Consider the following 15337-nt stretch of genomic DNA (forward strand, 5'->3'; position numbering starts at 1 on the left):
TGATGATGATTATTAAAGCTTTTGCCGCATAAAACCTGATTCAGTGCTAGCATGAACATCTAAACAAGGGAGGTGCATTTGTCGGTGAATTTTTGCTTATCGATGTGCCTGCAGAAGCGAGCATAGCTTTCTCAGTCAATCTGCACTCGCTTTGTTCGTATCGCACTGACAGAGCTGGAGTATTCGCCATCACACACGCCTCATTAACCTTATAAAAACCGCTTTATGTGAACCGTCTACTATCCCATCTAGCCTTGCGCACGCTGAACGGTGTGGTCTTCTTGCGCTGGCAGGCGTTCACAGAGGCAGAAATTATGCAGCGTGACAAAAACTTCCACCCATGCGGTCGTTCCAACGCTGTTCTGCAATAATTCGTTCCGAGGAGCGAATGATGATGATGATGATGATTATGGGTTTTTATGGCGGAAGGGCATCTGCGGCCAAGCAGCGCCATGTCACAAGGTATTTTTCTTTTTCTCAAGGTGGGGTCAAAGACCCATTTCCCAAGCATTTCACCCTAAATAAGCCGAGCACCAGACCAGGGGAAAAAAGCTTGTACCCATTGTATAACCGGTGGGTACCCGGCGGCACTGGGGATCGAACCCCGCACCACCCGCATGCGAGGCGGATGCTCAACCACTCGGCCACCGCTGCGATCCGTGGAGCGAATGGGGCTCTCAAAACTGCGTACTAAAGTCTTTCCGAGTTATTAGAATAAGTCTTCGGGAAAAATACGACCAAAGAAGGACGCCGAGAATGCGCTCCAGACGTGAGCTGGATGCGGCGGGTGGTCTCGCCAGCCGACACGGCGGAAGCGCCCACAAATGAGCACGCTCGTGTCACGAAGAGCGGACTTGCGCAGCCGGAAAACCAACATGGCGCGGAGGAAGACTGACTGCCGCTTCTCCTGCGGCCGAGGAGAGCGGCTGCCCTCTTCGTGTTCCGCGCAGCCGCCGCATGCGTGATGCTGCCGGCCTACATCCGCTGGCTGCCCAAAAAGTAGCCGCGGCGTCTCTGAGCACGTGGAAAAGAAAGAAAGAAAATGACAGAAAAAAAAGGAAGACTGCGGAGCCCTAGGCCAAGCGCAGGTATTTTGGCGCGCGGCTGAAGGGCACCCACAGCGCTGCGTCTATAGCCCACGGTGGAAGGTGTAGGCGGAGAGACAGCGGCCGGCGCCTCTCTCAGATCATGTTGACGGAAACGACTGAACAGCGCTATTAGACGGGACGGAAGACTAGAGCGCAGACGCATGCGCTGTGTCAGCGCTGTCAGCGCACGTGTCTCTGTTCTTCTCTTCCGTCTCGTCTGTTGGCGCTGTTCAGTCGTTTCCATCGACATGCGCCAACCATCTCGACTAAGCTCTACAAGATAAAGTCCTCTAGTTCCTCTGAGCGCCACGAGACGTTCTTCGCTCAGTGGTCTGTGACGTAGTTGGGGAATATACTTTTCTGTGGGGAATATGCGCTCTTTTAGAAGACCATTTTGTCGGAAACGTTGCTGTTGAAGAAAAGAAAGTACATTTAACACGGTAGCGTTAAAGGCCTCGTTGTCCAGAAACTCCGAAGTCGGCGTTTGAGCGAAAAATCAAGAGCATGACTCTGGCAGGTGCTGTCCAGAGATCAACCCAGGAGGCAGGTGGGCCACCTAGGTCACGTGGACTTGCGACGCCAGCACAACCTGTCCACCTTATAGTGAACAAACTGGCCACTGTGGCAAGTGGCAGTTAAATTAATGATAGGTCCCTCGGGAAAATCAACACGGGCTACACAAGGCCCGCTGCAGGAGCACCTGCCATCGCAGGGCAGTGGCGCATCGCTTAAACACTGCACCACTGCGCCAGGAGGGGCATGAGGACTCCCAGGGATCTTTGAATGTAAAGTAGAGAATGACCTTCTACATATATGAGAATTAACCTCTACACTATCGCGTCATATCCTTAAGGCGGAGCTTAAGTGTCCACTACAATTTTTTTTTTAGAAATGTTTACCAAGCGCTACGAGACGAGGACACAAAGAAAACACGTACTACAGGACAAGCGATGGCTACCAACTCTTAATTAATTCGTGGAACGAGCACAATATGTACCCTCACCCATGGACCCCGTGATGCGGTCGACCACGCACATGAACCAACTAGCCCAGACAAGAATCCTCCTTCTCCAATTTTCTGCCGGATTGTTTTCGTATACCTAGCTTAACTCCAGTTTTTTAAAGCAGCGGCTTCGTGCACGCTTAGTTTAAGTCGCAGAAGGCAATGAATTTTGGCGCGTTATTTGAACCTGATACACAATTAAGCGCCGGCACCTTGATAACCAAGCAGTAGCCGTCGCTCGTTTCTCTTGTTCTCTTGGCCGTGGCTCCTAGGTTCTTGCGTCCGTTTGTCCGCTCAGTCGTTCGCCCGCTTCACGCCAACTCGTTTGCTCGTTAGCCAATTCCCCTAATCCTTCCAGCATTTGTTGCTGCTTTCGCACTGCCCGGCCATTCGTACTTTCGTTCACTGCGCTTGTCCAGTCGTTCGCTTGTTACGAGACAGCGTAAAGGCCCCCTGTCGCTGAAAAGCCGGTGTCGGCGTGACGGAAAAAACTGGATTGGTCGACAAAGGTGGCTGTTACAAGAGGCTCTCACAGAGAGCGCCAGCCACACCAGCGGTGCACGGGTTGTGATTCAGGCACGCTACCGCTACGCCATGTACACACGTTCGTACGGCTTGGTTAGAGTGGGGCTTTATACGCATGTCATGTGTTCTTTCACATAATGATTGTGATTGTGAAAGAGGAAACAGTCTCCGTGTCTGCGTGGGCAAAAGAAGCCGCTGTCGCGTCATACCCTTGAAGGCGGAGCTTAGGTGTCCCCGCAACTTTGTTTTTAGCGCAGAAGCACTACTAGTTCACGAGGTCAAACCTACTCACCGAGTTTGTGTAAAGCTTAGCCTTGAGGGCGACCCTGACCAGACCATTAATAGCATAAATACTGCCGCGACTGGGAATCGAACCCGCGGCGGCGCGAACAGATCAGCTTCACTGACCACTGCAGGAGGGCACTATGCTATCGATTTATCCGATCACCCCTCGTGTTAAACCGCAACTCACTCCCTTGCTGTGCACTGCACATCGCCGTCTTCGTCAACTAATGCTACTGGAATGAAGGAGATGATCATGCGCCGACGCCAACGACGACGAATCCCTTGATGCGACAGACTGACGCCCGTGCTGGAGAACTGCTCCTTGTGGCCCGGCCTATCTTCCGGCTGCTTCATCGACTACTTGTGCAAGCCTTCGTCGCCGGTGCTTCCCACGTCCCAATAAACCACTCTTCACTATACTATCAAACTAATATAGCCACCAGACGTGCCGACGACCGAGCAAAGCAAAACTATGAGCCAACCTTTCGCACATCTTCTCGGTTTAACTACTTTAAAACCTTACCACATTTTTTCTATGACCTTCTCCCGTTCGCCTGCTCGAGCGCGGGCATGTTTTGTGATGTGCTATGCCCAGCATCCTTGCCCTAATTTAAGCTAACTAAAAAGTGAGAGAGCTGTGCTTCCAGAAGGACTACAGTTCTAACTTTCTGGAGGCAGCCTCGTGCAAGTTGTTCCTAAAAAGAGAGAAGAAGGTGTTTTTGAAGTATAAGAGAGAAAAATAGCAAGGATTTTAAGTATACTTCAGGGAAGAGTTACTGCTGCGAACGTTATGCGCTTTTCACTTTCTGGATGCGTGAGCTGACGTGACTTCGCAATGCAGCGGCCGCTCCCATGATCCACTGCATTTTAATTATGGGCACTGAAGTTTTGGCGGTTTTTCCCCTCAAAGCGACTCGACGCAGGTGATTGGCAAGCGAGAACTGGAAATTTCGAAGGTGCTCAAGATATCTCACACTTGATCTGCCGTTGAAACGTCTAGTGACCCTTGCATTATTTCATTATGGTGTTTATATATTTATACATAGATAGTGTGGCCACGCTCTTTTGCATGCGAAATGATGGAAAGAGTATTATTGGAAATATCAGGAAACAAACCGGTGGGTGGAGCCATGTTCAGCTTTAGACGCTTTATACGTGGCAAGAAGGTGACAACTTTGGGCATGTCAAAGGGTCGAATTCAAAGTGATAAGTCTCCTTATTGATAGGTATTTGTGTTTAGTCATTATTAGACTCAAAAAGCATGCTGCTGTATGTGTACGAAATAACACTTTCTCAAGATATAACAAGAAAGGAAACATCGAGACAACTTTGACTTTATAAGAGCACCCATTCACGGGAAGATGGGGCATTTGAGACGTGCGCACAAATGTACCGTATATACACATGCGCATGGCAGTACTAGCTTCAATCCAGTGAAAAAGAACTCTTAGTAAACCAAAGTTCTCTCGATATGCCACACCTGCCAACTCGAATCAAAATGATTTGATGAAGGACAGTGTAAGAAATGCACCTATCAGGTTTAAACGACCGCCTCTCCCGTGAAACCTATACCATTACCTGCGTGTGTTAGTTAACTCATGAACAAATTTTAGCCACACCTGAAATCAGACCGGCGTAGCGCTCAGTCCGTGATTGTAGAGAATTGCAGGTGAACAGAGAGTTTCCTTGCACCTAGCAACACGACGCAGTATAGTACTGAGCAGAGATTTCGCTCGGCTAAAAAAGATGGAGACTACGAGCTCGGCCCCAGAACTGAGCGCTCCGTTTGAAAATTTAAATGTTTTCGTAAAGTTAGAGGAGGTTTGGTAGGTTTAGTTGCTTAACGTCTCAAAACGACTAAGGCTATGAGGGACGCCGTAGTGGAGGGCTCCAGCCACCTTGGGTTCTTTAAAGTGCACTGACATCGCACAGTACACACGCCTCTAGCATTTCGCCTCCATCGAAATGTAACCGCCGCGGCCTGGATCAAACCCGCGTCTTACGAGTCATCAGCCGAGTATCATAACTGCTGAGTCACCGCGGCGCCTTAGGAAGTTAGATGAGGGGGTAAAATACAAGCGTAACGTTTGCGCTTCACGTTTTGGCAAGCAGCCTCCTCGTTCGGGAGAATTTAACAACTAGTCATATCTTAAATATACAATATGATGTAGTTTCAATGAATAACCGCTGACATTTCACTTCTTCATTTCACTTTATTACCTTGAAGGCCCGAGTATTGTGTGTATTATATAAGGGACAGGTAACATAAGTAAAACATTATTAATTAGAGCAGTATAACACATTAAGTGCACGTACAGTGCAAAACTGTGGATGGGCAGATGATTGAGGCGAAGTTGTGTGGAAGGCCGTGTCTATCATTAAATCACCGCCTTCCTCTCCAACTGCACCACCACAGTCTGCAGGGGCACTACGCGATGCCATCCCTTCGACACTCCTAATAAGGTCACCCGCAAGGAGTTATCCTCTCCCCCCCTCCTTTTTAATATCGCTATGGCCCCGTTGGCCCACCAGCTAACTGCTCAAGAGGACATCGGCTACATCATGTATGCAGACGATATTACCTTATGGTCTACTGGTGCTCCCTCGCGGCCGAGGAAGAGGCTCTTCAAGAAGCCACCCTAACCGTCGAGGATTTCGTCACCGGAATCAGCATGCGATTTGCCCCGCAAAAAAAAAAAAAAACTGAAGTCACTCGAATACACGGGTCCCGCTACAAGTCACATTGCCCTATCTGCCTCCGAATCCATGACAGTCTCATTGAGGGACGCCCGCTTATCCTCGTCCTCGTCCTCTGTATTCAACACGACGGCAAACCCACCCACACCCTGCGGACTCTCCGCACCTCGATTCTCGAACGTCACCCGCAAAATGCGCCACACAGCGGGCACAGCAAAGGCATGCGCGAAGAGGACACTCTCTAGATAAGAGGCCTTTACTATCAGCCGCATTCAGTGCAGCCTTCCCTACCTCCACCTCACCAAGACTAACCAATACAAGGCTGAAGTCCTAATCCGCACACTTTTCAAAGCCGCTCTCGAACTCACCATGTGCACGTAAACATCTCGACTGGTGACTTGGGGCATCCGCAACACCTTCGATGAAATCCGTGATGTCGTCCTCTCCTGACAACGCACGCGTTTACTCACTACCTCCGCGGGACGGGCCATCCTCCAACACATCGGGGATCCACAAGCATCCCAAACACTCGCCCTCACAAGTATACTACCACCAACCATCCGTACCCACCTTTACCCAAGCCTTATCTCCGGACACATGCGCCATGAACTCCAGAACGCCAGGACACTAGCTCGACTCCTACGTCTGCGAAGACAGTACGGGCACGATCCCACCTCTGTCTACTTGGACATGGCCTCCTATGCCCACCCACAGACATTCGTCTGTGTTGCCATAGAAAGCACCAACATTCCACTTCTGACAGCCTCTGTCCGAGACCCAGACGCAACCGCCGGTGAAGCGATCGCCGTCGCTCTCGCGATAAAAATGAGTGACATCCACTTTAGCAGCGCTCACATATTCACAGACTCTCAAGCCGCCTGTCGAGCGTTTACAAGCGGCTGTGTCCCACGACCGGCGCTACACATCCTGGGACTCACTCTTCATCAAGACCACGTTACCACCTGGGTCCCTGGCCACGAGAGCCTTGATGGCAAAGTGAGGGCGGACACCTAAGGTCGAGAACATACTCACCGAGCGGGGCCATCCCCTCCTGCCCTATACCCCCTATCCTCCCACTTCGCCACCAGGCTCGAAACCCGACGCCTTAATAGACGCATTTACCCTCGCCTTAATTTAATTATTGGTTTTTGGGGAAAGGAAATGGCGCAGTATCTGTCTCATATATCGTTGGGCACCTGAAGCGCGCCGTAAGGGAAGAGATAAAGGAGGGAGTGAAAGAAGAAACGAAGAGAGAGGTGCCGCAGTGGAGGGCTCCGGAATAATTTCGACCACATGGGGATCTTTAACGTGCACTGACATCGCACAGCACACGGGCGCCTTAGCGTTTTTCCTCCACAAAAACGCAGCCGCCGCGTTCGGGTTCGACCCCGGGAACTCCGGGTCAGTAGCCGAGTGCCCTAACCACTGAGCCACCGCGGCGGGTCATTCATCCCTCCATCTCCGCTGAATACTCCTGCCTTCTACGGCGCCTTCAAACCAACACGTACCCCAACCTACACTATTTACATCACCTACACCAAACGCTTTACTAAAACAAATGTCCTTGGTGCGGCGACACCTCAACCCTAACACATTTCACATGGACATGTCCCCAAAAAGCCCACCATCTAAAGCCGCGTATGCGGCCCTGGTGTTGTGGGAGGTGAAGCTGATCGGCGCACGCCTCGACGACCAGGCAGCTCTCCTCCTCATCGCCAGAAGGTCGGCAGAAGCCTTTGGAGCCCTGAACTGACTGCTCAACCACATGCGCTCCAGCCACCATCCTCTTCAATAAATGTTTATTCAATTCAACTCCTGTTCGAGGCTTAGCGGCGAAGGATAGACGGGTCAAATTTAGTGCGAACATGTTACCTGGCATTTTGTAGGTGACCAATGCGGAGTGAAATGCGTGCCGGAGTAGTGGTGTAGGGCAGATGATGAAGTGAGCTTTAAAAATATATTGTGAAATATGCACATACTGGCGATTCGAGAAAAAAAACAGGTTTATTAGGTCATACTGCTTTTAACAATGATATCTATGACATTATATGGCATGAAATTGTATGGCATTGTATAACAATGACATTCTATGAGTATAGTAAGAATGTAAGAATGAATCTAGTGACTCGATTCTGTACTGATTTTAGGGAATTTGTTAGATACATTTGATTAGGACTTCAGATAGCAGAGGCATATTCCAGCTTAGATCGGACAAGTGATTTGTACGCAAGCAATTTTAGGTTTGGTAGCGCGTAGCGTATATGAAGTTTTAAGAATCCAAGGCACCTGTTAGCGGATGATATGACGTTAGTGACATGCGCGTTCCAGGTTAGATCACTCCACAAAATTACCAACAGGCATTCATAAGACTGGGTTACTTCTAACGTGACGTGTGAGATTACATAATGAAACAGTGGAAGATTACGTCTGCAGTTAAATGACACGATTTTGCATTTATCGGGGTAGAGTTGCATGAGCCATTGGCTGCACACGCCACTCTACACAGTTAGGTCAGTTTGAGAGCTAGTTGATCGGAGAGTCTGGTAACTGCGCGATAGATAACACAGTCATCGGCGAAGATACAAATCTTACAGGATACATGCGTGGGTAGGTCGTTAATATATATTAAAAATAGAAGGGGACCAAGGACAGGCCCTTGCGGGACGCCTGATGTCACTCAATGGCATCTAGAGGCTTGGTGTAGTGTGGCTTGGTTGCTAACGTAAACGAACTAAATACGGTTAGCCGGAAATTCGTTTTTCCACTGCAGTATGTTAGTATGTAGTTTAACCAAGAAATCTTTAGCAAGCGTTTGCGAGGTACTTTGTAAAAGGCGTTCGCGAAGCCCAGGAACATTGCGTCAGTCTGAAGGTTAGAATCGAGATTCGCATGCAAGTCATGGACGAAAATAGCTAATTGTCTTTCGCAGGATAGGCCCTTACGAAATTCTTGTTGCGCAGGATAAAAAAATATTAGAGTCAAGGAAATTTATTTTCAGAGAATACATGACATGTTCCACAATTTTTTAAAGCATGTCTGTTACCGAGATTGGGTGGCAGTTAAGGGGTGATTCCTTGTCACCTGATTTGAAGACTGGAACAACCTTCCCCACCTTCGAATCGCCTGGTATGCTACCTGTAGAAAGTGATTGTGCAAACAGTAATAATAGATATGCTTCGGAAGCACACCAAGTGGTTTTTCAAGTTTGGTGGTGGTTTCATGGGTATGCAGATGATATCCCAATATTTTCAATAATACAAGCGATGCCGTGCGCAGAAAATGTGACTGAAGTCATAAGAGATCCCGGATAGTTTCGCTTCTGAAGACGGATGAAAATGTGGCGCCGTGTATATTTGCGCATTAAATGTCGCTGGCCTCCTCGTCTAGTCTGTTGGTAAGGGTGATGACTGGAACCTAATGAGGGCTTAGTACTTGTGAAAACTTTCTCAAATTTATGGCTAGAATCTCGGGCAGGTCAGTTAAATAAAAATATGCGTTTGGCGTTACGAATGGACTGCAAATACGTTTCCTCAGCAACGCAGTACCCGTTCCATGCATGCGCTTTGGTTTAGTTTCACTGCGCGCAAAAGCCGGATTTTGTTTTGTTTTCAAGCGTTTTTAAGGATTTAGAAAAGCGTGGTTTATTATGATTGATACAATAACTTTGGTTGTTGTTGTTTTGTAATTATAGTTCTGAAAGCAAAGCCAGTTGTCCTAAAATAGATCGGTCATGGAAGCCTGTTGTCGGTATTGGCGACAAGTGGCACCGGTATTTCTACAACATAAAAAGACAGTCTTGAGCAAAGAATGTCGGCAGCACCAAAACAATGCTATCCAGCGCATTTACATGCTAGACTGAACGATAAATCTTCCTCTCCGCAAACATCCGCATTCAGAGCATCTGCTTGTTTAAAAGCGATCTTCTATTAGATTAGTGTCGACTGGAAAATATACCCAGATTCGCGCTATTTTTCATTGCTATACGTAAGTTTCGGGGCAGCAGTTGCTTAGTTACGATCGCAGGTATATCAGCGGCGTGTGGATAGCTCCGCGGTTTCCATTCTGGCTGCAAGTGGTGTTGGAACTAATTCTTTAAAAAATGTGCACCATCAATCACAAAACTGAATAGGTTTATAACTCGAAACGCCAACTTAGGAGGCGCTTTTGTAATCGGATCGAGATTCATTATCTATCCGTATTTCATCGGTGTGGCTTGTATTCTACTGCGTTAAGAGGTTTTGGAGGGCTAGTTGGTTATGAAGAACTAGACGAACACAGCCCTCTCTTTGTCTCGCTTTTCGTTCCACTGTGTATGCCATGATGCCTCTATTCTACTCATTCCTATATACAAAATGTTTCAGGGAAAACTTACTGGCCCACAACTGTACATTCTTTCTGAGGACACTTAAATATAACATAACCTATGAAAAACGCGACTTTTCGGTAATGCTTTGTGTCCAAGGTGAAATAAGCAGAACGCATTTGGGATGCAGACATTGGTTAATACCACGTTTTACCTCAAAACAGAGAGCCGAGTGCACGCAAACTCATAATTATCCAACGATAACAGCGCTTTACGAATACTAGAATAATAATAATTGGTTTTGGGGGGAAAGGAAATGGCGCAGTATCTGTCTCATATATCGTTGGACACCTGAACCGCGCCGTAAGTGAAGGGATAAAGGAGGAAGTGAAAGAAGAAAGGAAGAAAGAGGTGCCGTAGTGGAGGACTCCGGAATAATGTCGACCACCTGGGGATCTTTAACGTGCACTGACATCGCACAGCACACGGGCGCCTTAGAGTTTTTCCTCCATAAAAACGCAGCCGTCGCGGTCGGGTTTTTATGGAGGAAAAACGCTAAGGCGCCCGTGTTCTTGGACACAAACCATTACGAATACTAGACAAGTACAGAATGCAACTTGCAAATCCATTTATCTTTAGCACGCTCATTTCTACATGACAAAGGCTCCCGCAAATTCTTTGAGGATTCGACGTGCAGTAGACGCGCATTGGCCTCAGCGCAAAGTACACTGCCGTAGCCTGCGAGGATGAACTCAAGCACTGGCTTGCTCCGGCGCAAAGCCCAACGATGTGCAGACAGTTGAGCCCCTCACAGAGAACCTCTTTCCGTGCCTCCCTCGCACCCTTCCTTCTGTTGCGGCGCTTGAGAAGCTCTTGATGTTGCAGCTACTAACAGCTGTCCGCAGGTTGCTTCCATGTGACGTCACCGTCCGCGTCAGGACATATAATGCAGCACGTCGTTCTCAGAAATATTCCTAGATAGTGGTAGCCCGGCTCGCACCGAGAAGTACTCTCTGCACGTGCCTCATGCCTGTTGTTTCAGCCTCACTTGAGCAAAAGCAAGCAGTGCAAAGCTTGCGCTTCTCACCGGGTGCTGTCTTTTCACAACTTGCAACGATATCAGCGCCCTGAAGATATCAATGAAGCCGCGTATGTTTCAAGTTCGACCGGTCTAACTGCGGCTCAGCTGATGAAGCAGAGCGTTTGTTAAGGAAAACAGCTAACAGCCATTTCATGAAAAAATGTGGAAGATATATTATTTAGAAGCCTAAGTGAAATCATCGCTTAATACTTATATAAAGTGATGCATACCATCCTCCATGAGCGGCCTTCGACAGCACAGCCAACTCACAACCAGGCCTCAACAGCTTGCTGTGGCACCCCAGTCGCTTAGCATGTCTGCCCCATCAGTGCCAAGGGTTGCTGCATCTCGGCATTCCAATTAGCAAATGCCTACACAAGTCCGCCAACTCCGAAGTGCCTTGAAGAGATTCCCCTAAAAGAGCGATCTGCATTTGCAGTATGGTCCCGAGCAACCATACCATTCTAGTTGCGTGAACACCGCAAACACTTATTTAGATATTCGGGTGCTGAGTGGCCATACTCAGCCTCTCCGAAAGACGTTCGGTCGCTAGCATCGTATCTCAGATGTAGCTTCCTGAAGAACATTAAATCTGTATAAACTCATGGGACAGAAATATCGCGAGTAACAAAAAGCTTAAAATTCCACTGCAGACCACACAGCGAGTTATGGGAAAGAAAGCGATAGGAGTAATGTCAAGAGACAGGAAGAGAATAGAGTGAGTCAGGAAACAAATCCCAGTTAGTGATGCTGTAAATGAAATCGGGTAAAAAGAAATGGGCATAGGCAGGGCATGTAATACATATAGAGGTCAGACAGTAAGCGATGGTCCTTTAGGGCAACGGAGTAGATTCCGAGAACAGGCGAACGAAGCAGGGGGCGCTAGAGAGTCAGAAGAGCGGAGAAGAATAGGAAGTTTACGCAGTTATATGGCGGCGGTAGCGGGCGCAGGAGAGGGTTAATTGGAGATCTGTGGGAGATACGTTTTCCTGCAGCGGACGTGGCCGACGGTGCTGATGATCATCACGAATATCTCGTTATTTAAGGCTCCTTCCCGCATTGCTACAACTATCTTCCACATGTCACGTATCAACCTTTTCAGCTAGAAGAAACAGCTGTAGCGTCCCCCTGTTCTATTTATGCTTGCTGGGCGGTGTGAAACTGGACACAACCTGGACAAGTGTTTCGTTATCCCTCGTCTAACGTCTTGCTGCTCTGCGCATGATACGTGCGGATGTAAGAAACCCGTTACGCAACTTCTCAGCCGATGTCTTCGCTTCGGCAGCCAAAGTTTTCAACTCCATTGAGGGCATCGTGACAGTTGGGGAGACGCACGCACACAGTACAGTTCCGCGCTATGTTTGGCTGCAGAGCACCGGGAAAGGTCTCCCTTTTTCTTTTCGTAAAGCCGGCCTCAACGCCGGCCAACACATGGGCATGGCACGACTGCTCTGCCGCAATCCGAGATGGAAGGACTGCTCCTGTGCAAGTCCGCCAAAGAGTTGCAGCAAAGTTTTCTGCATTTACATCAGAATGAGTGTAGCGCTCTTGTGTCGAGGTGGTTTCTCCGCAGGTCGTTTGGATGGAAATGAAGGGACAGGGGAGAGTCCCGGGATGAAACAGGGCTGAACCGGGGATTTCGACTTTTTTTTTTTCCTCGCGGCCTGCCCGATAGCCCCGTTCTTCGAGACAAACGCACCATTTTCGAGTGCGATACTTCGAAACGTGAGCAAGCGAAAATTTTAATGCCGCAATGCAAGACAAGGGAAAGAAACGGACGAGTAATGCAACGGCATACAGGGTGTCTTTCGAAACCAACGCAGCGACGCCGAGCGAGAGCAGGTCCAAATCAACTGCGAGTCGCTCGCCTTCCCACGATCGCCGCCACAAAGAACGCGCTCGCTCGATCAGGCGCGTCGCGTGTGTAATTCCAGAGTTTAAAGTCAGGGAAGCCGCCTGCAGCTCCCTTTTCTTTTGTGTCCCGGGTCTCCCGTCCACTCGCGACAATTGGAGTCGAAGAGCGCTTGCCCCAGAATTTTTAATTGTTCAGGCATTAAATAGACACGAGAGGCATCCGAACTAAGGTAATACAGTCTATTTGCAGCAGGCGTCTGTAGAGCGCGACCTGCAATAGCTTTTCGCATTCGCAAGTTCAAAAGTCGCTCTACCTGTACATCCCCTCCCCCCCCCCCCCCCCTCCAATGGAGTGCAGATGCACAAAAATTAGCAAACGACACGTGTGCCATTGTCATGACAACAAGCGCTGCTCTGCAAAGAGCTGTATTTTACCGAACTAGGCGCAGAGAACCGTGCTTCTGTTGTGGTGGCTCCAACGCCCGCCGGTACCGGCATTCGCTTAACAAACCCTCCCCGCTTCCAGCCTGTAGATGGCCTCGCGTTGCCAGTGTCCCCAGCTTTTCCTCGCGCATTACGTGCAGGGCCGGACACCGGGTCGCGCAGCCCGAGTCGTGGGGGGATGCGAGGCACCATGCCAAGCGCGCCTGTCTAGGATGCCCAGCCGTGCAGCCTGCCTTCTTTTGTTTCGGTGCGAGCTCAGAAAAAGGAGCGAAGCTGGAGCGGCCGCCGTCACCGCCGTCGCTGCGAGGGAGCGTTTCACGGTAGCAGCGGTCGTGTTCCGCGGCGTCGTCACCTTGGACGCACCGGCGTCGATCAAGGCCGTCATGCTCCGCACGCTCTGCGCCATTCTGCCCGCCACCTTTGTTTTATTTCTTCTTCATTCCCTCCGTTTTCTCCTCATTCTTTACCCGCCCAGGAGGGACCGCCCCGCGAGGAGCACATCAGCCTCAACGGGCGCGCGCACCGCTGGCTGCTGCCGGGCGCGAATGCTCGCTTCGTGGCCCGCATACTTGCGGTGGTCGTGACGAGTCGTGTGCGGCTGCGCGCCTCTTTTTGACTGCCTTTCTCGCGAGGCGCGCTTCCAGTGCGCGTCATTCCTCTCTTGTCAGTCTGCCTCGTCCAGTTCCGCTCATGTTTTTCTTCTCTTTCTTTTTGTGTTACGAAGTAAGCCGCGCACAAAACGTTTCGATGGCGTTCTATCATCGCATCCAAAAAACGAAGCCAAGCTTGTCTCTGTGCCTTTATGATGGGGAGTGGCAATGGAGAATTCAAAGAGGCAGGTAAACTGAACACATGCTTCTCAATGGCGGGGCTTATACAGGGTGTTTCACCTAACACTTTACACACTTTTTAAAAATAGGCTTTTTGAGTTAGAAGAGTGCATTTTTCCACGTAACATTGTCAGTGGTGTAGTACATCGGAATAAAGCTAAGAAGTGCAAACTCGCAAGATGGTTAACTAATATTGAATAGTTAACTTTTTAACTATTACTTCTAGGCTCCTTAATTGCGGAGAGGCGTGTAGTTCACCGTAATTAATGTCGATATCAGTTTTTAGAATTTCGCAAACGCGGTTACCCTTGGCGCTGTGGCCCAACAAACTGGCTATTTCGACGAGTTACGTGCGCTGGTTAGGCTGCTTTGCCTGCAAGCTTTCGAAAGCGCGTGTATTTTCGCGTGATGTACCCAGAATTCGTGGGGCCACAGCGCCGAAGGTAGCCGCATTTTCGAAATTCTAAAAGCTGATATAGATATTACTAACAGTGGGCTACACACCTCTCGATAATTAAGGACCCCAAAAGTAGTAGCTAAAAAGTTAGCAATTCATTATTAGTTAACCAGCCTGCTAGTTAGCACATCTTTACTGTATCCTGATGTACTACTCCAGGGACAATGCCATGCTAGAAAAGTGCTCTTCTATTTTAAAAATATTATTTTGAAAATTGTGTAAATTCTTAGGTGAAACATCCTGTATGCTAACGGGCAGATGAAGATGACGAAGGAAGGGGGTTGAGGGGTATTGGGATCCCCTTAAGCTACTTTCTATATTTTCTATATGCATCTACCGCTAGCCCCCACACCTCGAGGAGCGTGGTTTCAGTGTCAATTTCTAAATACCTCCAAAGCGAATACAGGCCATATTTTATTACGATGGCTACACAACGTAAGCCTTGTTGAGTTCACGGTGACATTGCTGCAACAGGAAGTAAATAACCGCACCGCTGCAGGACCAAGTGATCGGCATGAATGAGATCGAGCGTCCATGATATGGAGCTTCAGCTGTAACTTTCCCTTTCTCACCTCAATGCGTGGCGATGTTCTAGGGGTTTTTTATGGTTATTTTTCTTATGTGCCTGCGGAGCACATCTTTTCTTGTGCTGAAAAAGAGACAGAATTCTATTGCGACGCGACTTCAAGTGTCAGGGATATCCTGCACCAGAACCACCAAGGCCAACTGGTCCTTCTGGTGGACCGAGGCTAGGGAAGCCCTCCAAGTTG

Source organism: Amblyomma americanum, chromosome 1 (assembly GCF_052857255.1).
Source record: "Amblyomma americanum isolate KBUSLIRL-KWMA chromosome 1, ASM5285725v1, whole genome shotgun sequence".
In the NCBI taxonomy this organism is placed as follows: Eukaryota; Metazoa; Arthropoda; class Arachnida; order Ixodida; family Ixodidae; genus Amblyomma; species Amblyomma americanum.